Source organism: Cupressus sempervirens, chromosome 2 (assembly GCF_028749045.1).
Source record: "Cupressus sempervirens isolate cs-2001-9-10 chromosome 2, ASM2874904v1, whole genome shotgun sequence".
NCBI lineage: Eukaryota > Viridiplantae > Streptophyta > Pinopsida > Cupressales > Cupressaceae > Cupressus > Cupressus sempervirens.
Genome location: NC_143119.1, coordinates 272,240,453 through 272,246,452, shown reverse-complemented (window position 1 = coordinate 272,246,452; position 6,000 = coordinate 272,240,453).

Below are 6,000 nucleotides of genomic sequence, written 5' to 3'. Positions count from 1 at the left end.
GATATTTATTAAAACTTTTTTAATAAGCATGAGGATTAATATTTAATCTTAATTAAATATTTTGAGTTGGGATTAGGGGTAGGAAATAAGGGGATTAGCCTTTAATCAAAATTAAAGAAGGATTAAAAGATTTTGGAAGAGGTTAGTGGTCTTAAGGAAATTGGCCAAGTTTTGGGCGAAAAATAAATTTTTTATTTATTTTGAGTTTTTTGGTCAATTTATTAATTAAATAATTAATAAATAAGGAAATAATGTTTAAATAAGATTTAAACATTTTTGGGAGGGATTCCTTAATTAAATATTTTTAATTAAGATAAAGGGATTTAATGGCATAAAAATAAATAAATTAATTAATAAATGATGATGTCATCAGGAATTTTTCAGAAAAAAAAAATACTTTATTTTCTAAAGGTTTTTAGGTGTCTGCATTATGTACCTCAATAGGCTAGATTATTATTGACCGGGAAGCTTTATCTTACAGCAGTTGGTTTCCTAAATCTTTAGCAATATGACACTCTTATGGAATGTGGAATCAGGTATGCTAGCTAAGGAACGTTCTTTAAAAGGCAGAGGAAACTCAAGACTCACATGTTTCCAATCAATATAAATGTTTAAATCGCTTCTCTAATTTTTTCTATTTATGATCTTCTTAAAACTTAACTTTCTAAATGCATTGATGGGGAAATAAAGATCTTCTAGGAACTAAAGGCTAATCATGTTTAATACTTACAATTCTCTATTTTTATCTAATAATTTAAAAAAGATTGTACAAGTGTTTTCAAAGAGCAACACTTATCTCTAACATCATAAGAAGGAATATCCAAGGAGACTTACCACTGATCCCACACCACCAAATTCAGGAGAAAGAAAAAATCCACTACTAAAGAGATAGTAACAATGATCATCCCTAGTCTCTCCCTTATCACAAAATGATTACCATCAAAATTTGCATTTCCAATTGTGTCATGTGCATTGAAGCGATAGTAACATTTTCACTCTCTTACCTAATGTCTCCCATTTCTAAAACTCCTAGGGAAGGGCAAGGCCATCTTCTCAGTACTTCAAAATACAACGAGTTCCATTTTTTTCCATATTGATAATCGTTGACTTAAAGTATAGTCAAAGTATTGACAACCCATAGGAACTCAACCTTTGAACATCCCATCTGTAAATGACCTCATAAAGAAAGTTCAATAAACCCGCATGAAATAGTGAAACAAAAGTTGCATACTTGTGAAGATGATTAGACTGCAGGTGATCAATATGTCTCAAATATATATCCAGTTCTTTTACATATGCATATAAATGGTTTGTTATATAAAAGACTTATATCCACCAGATAAATAATCATTTTCTTACTATGCTATCCTTATCCTTGGCTGATATCTGGTAGACCATTTCTTAACCATCCTCCTTCGATCTATAGGTCACTGTATTAATCTGGTTCATCTTGTCTCTACTCGAATTAATAAGAATTGGCAATCTCAGGGATTGCCAAAAGAGGAATGGGTCCAAGTGGAAGATAGGATTTAGAAGTGAGTTTAATTAAAACATAATAAATAGTGTATTACAAAAAGGAGAATGGCATGTTCTTTGCAATCTACTCCCTTATACATTCTATCAATGTTCCACATTGAACTTGATAGAGAACATCACAACACATAACTAGCAACATAAAACATACCTCCTAGCCACCTCAAGAACATAAAATTTAAAAAATCAAAGTGCACAAGTTTAAATTCAAAGCCTCAAAGTTCAAGAGCACAACAAATAAAAATAAATAAATAAATACGAACAAAACCCACATTTGGTGGAATCACAAAAAATCTAGTGGCTAGATAGTTACAAGCTGATTCAAGCTAATCCTTCATCACCATTAAGGTTGAAAATAATATACCCAATTGAAAACCAATTTACATATACAAAGTGACTAACATTACTCACAAAGAGGGAGTAGAAGCTACACACTACCTTGCGTCCAAGGTGCGCTAAAGAACATAACCAAACTCTTGGAGATCATATAATCCTAAGTTTACATAATCTGGTAGTAACACATTTTATTAACTTATGAAACATTTACCAAGTTCCATGATTTGTCTTTCCAAAAATGACATGCTAGATACGCTTTCCAACAATATAATTAAGATCCTTCCATCACACACTGCAAGTTTCAGCATCACCCGAGATGGCATTGCAGAATGAAAACAGAATGTGATCTCCAAAAAGTGAGAGAGGTTATTGTAGGTCTCTGCAACACAGTCCTGTACGAACTAGAATGTCATCCATATCTCGCACGAGCTCCGAGATATGCCCCGTCAAAGATTGTAGCCCTGTGGCATTTAGTGACCCTTAGGGACATTCCAGTTAAGCGCGCCTGAGAACATTCGAGCACTGAAGGGGACAAGAGGAGGTTGGGGATAGGGTTTACCCAACCACCCGAAGCTAATGGAGCCGACAGTTTGATCCTATGATGAAAGATGAGAGAGATTTGGCAAGTGTCAACTTTGTACTGGCCAACACTGTAAGTTTCAGCATCACCCGAGATGGTGTTGTAGAATTAAAACGAAATGTGATCTCCAAAAAGCAAGAGAGGTTATTGTAGGTCTCTGTAACGCGGTCTTGTAGGAATTGGAATCTCATCCATATCTCGCACGAGCTCTGAGATATGCCCCGTCAAAGATTGCAACCCTATGGCATTTAGTGACCCTTAGGGACATTCTGGTTTAGTGTGCCTGAGAATGTTTGAGCACTGAAGGGGACAAGATGAGGTTGGGGATAGGGTTTACCTGGCTACCCAGAGCTAATGGAGTAGACAGTTTGATCCCACGACGAAAGATGAGAGAGATTTGGCAGGTGGCAACTTTGTACTGGCCAACACTGCAAGTTTCAGCATCACCCGAGATGGCATTGTAGAATGAAAATGGAATGTTGTCTCCAAAAAGTGAGAGAGGTTATTGTAGGTCTCTGCAACATGGTCCTGTAGGAACTAGAATGTCATCCATATCTTGCACGAGCTCTGAGATATACCCTACCAAAGATTGCAGTCTCGTGGCATTTAGTGACCCTTAGGGACATTCTGGTTCAGCGCACCTGAGAATGTTCGAGCATTGAAGGGGACAAGAAGAGGTTGGGGACAGAGTTTACCCGGCCACCCAGAGCTAATGGAGCAGACAGTTTGATCCCACGACGAAAGATGAGAGAGATTTGGCAAGTGGCAACTTTGTACTGGCCAACACTGCAAGTTTCAACATCACCCGAGATGGCATTGTAGAATGAAAACGAAATGTGATCTCCAAAAAGTAAGAGAGGTTATTGTAGGTCTCTGCAACACGGTCTTGTAGGAACTAGAATCTCATCCATATCTTGCACGAGCTCCGAGATATGCCCCATCAAAGATTGCAGCCTTGTGGCATTTAGTGACCCTTAGGGACATTCCGGTTCAGCGTGCCTGAGAACGTTCGAGCACTGAAGGGGACAAGATGAGGTTAGGGATAGGGTATACCTGGCCACCCGAAGCTAATGGAGCAGACAGTTTGATCCCACGACGAAAGATGAGAGAGATTTGGTAGTTGGCAACTCTGTACTCGCCAACACTACAAGTTTCAGCATCACCCGAGATGGCATTGTAGAATGAAAACGGAATGTGATCTCCAAAAAGAGAGAGAGGTTATTGTAGGTCTCTGCAACACGGTCCTGTAGGAACTAGAATGTCATCCATATCTCGCACGAGCTCCAAGATATGCCTCATCAAAGATTGTAGCCCTGTGGCATTTAGTGACCCTTAGGGACATTCCGATTCAGCGTGCCTGAGAACATTCAAGCACTGAAGGGGACAAGATGAGGTTGAGAATAGGGTTTACTCGGCCACCCGAAGCTAATGGAGCAGACAGTTTGATCCCACGATGAAAGATGAGAGAGATTTGGCAGGTGGCAACTCTATACTGGCAACCACTGCAAGTTTCAGCATCACCCGAGATGGCGTTGTAGAATGAAAACGGAATGTGATCTCCAAAAAGTGAGAGAGATTATTGTAGGTCTCTACAACACGGTCCTGTAGGAACTAGAATCTCATCCATATCTCGCACGAGCTCCGAGATATGCCTCGTCCAAGATTGCAGCCCTGTGGCATTTAGTGACCCTTAGGGACATTCCTGTTCAGCGCGCCTGAGAACGTTCAAGCACTAAAGGGGACAAGACAAGGTTGGGGATAGGGTTTACTCGGCCGCCTGGAGCTAATGGAGTAGACTGTTTGATCCCATGACGAAAGATGAGAGAGATTTGGCAATTGGCAACTCTATACTCGCCAACACTGCAAGTTTCAGCATCACTCGAGATGGCGTTGTAGAATGAAAATGAAATGTGATCTCCAAAAAGTGAGAGAGGTTATTGTAGGTCTCTGCAACATGGTCCTATAGGAACTGGAATCTCATCCATATCTTGCACGAGCTTTGAGATATTCCCCATCAAATATTGCAGCCTTGTGGCATTTAGTGACCCTTAGGGACATTTCGGTTCAGCGTGCCTAAGAACGTTTGAGCACTGAAGGGGACAAGATGAGGTTGGGGATAAGGTTTACCTAGCCACTCGGAGCTAATGGAGCAGATAGTTTGATCCCACGATGAAAGATGAGAGAGATTTGGCAGTTGGCAACCTTGTACTCGCCAACACTGCAAGTTTCAACATCACCGGAGATGGCATTGTAGAATGAAAACAGAATGTGATCTTCAAAAAGTGAGAGAGGTTATTGTAGGTCTCTGCAACATGGTCCTGTAGGAACTAGAATCTCATCCACTCGCACGAGCTTCGAGATATGCCCCATCAAAGATTGCAGCCCTGTGGCATTTAGTGACCCTTAGGGACATTCCAGTTCAGCGTGCCTGAGAACGTTTGAGCACTGAAGGGGACAAGATGAGGTTGGAGATAGGGTTTACCCGATCACCCAGAGCTAATGGAGCAGACAGTTTGATCCCACGACAAAAGATGAGAGAGATTTGGCAGGTGGCAACTCTGTACTCGCCAATACTGCAAGTTTCAGCATCACCCAAGATAGCATTGTAGAATGAAAATGGAATGTGATCTCCAAAAAGTGAGAGAGGTTATTGTAGGTCTTTGCAACACGGTCCTGTAGGAACTAGAATCAGATCCATATCTCGCACGAGCTCTGAGATATGCCCCGTCAAAGATTGCAACCCTGTGGCATTTAGTGACCCTTAGGGACATTCCGATTCAGCGCGCCTGAGAATGTTCGAGCACTGAAGGGGACAAGACGAGGTTGGGGATAGGGTTTACCCAGCCACCTGGAGCTAATGGAGTAGACAGTTTGATCCCACGATGAAAGATGAGAGAGATTTGGTAGTTGGCAACACTGTACTGGCCAACACTACAAGTTTCAGCATCAACCTAGATGGCGTTGTAGAATGAAAAAGAAATGTGATCTCCAAAAAGTGAGAGAGTTTATTGTAGGTCTCTGCAACACAGTCCTATAGGAATTGGAATCTCATCCATATCTCACACGAGCTCCAAGATATGCCCTGTCAAAAATAGCAACCCTGTGGCATTTAATGACCCTTAGGGACATTCCGGTTTAGTGTGCCTGAGAACGTTCAAGCACTGAAGGGGACAAGATGAGGTTGGGGATAGGGTTTACCCAGCCACTTGGAGCTAATGGAGCAGACAGTTTGATCCCACGACAAAAGATGAGAGAGATTTGGCAGTTGGCAACTCTGTACTCGCCAACACTGCAAGTTTCAGCATCACCCGAGATGGCGTTGTAGAATGAAAACAAAATGTGATCTCCAAAAAGTGAGAGAGGTTATTGTAGGTCTCTACAACATGGTCCTGTAGGAACTATAATCTCATCCATATCTTGCATGAGCTCTGAGATATGCCCCATCAAAGATTGCAGCCCTGTGGCATTTAGTGACCCTTAGGGACATTCCGGTTCAGCATGCCTAAGAACATTCAAGCACTGAAGGGGAAAAGACGAGGTTGGGGATAGGG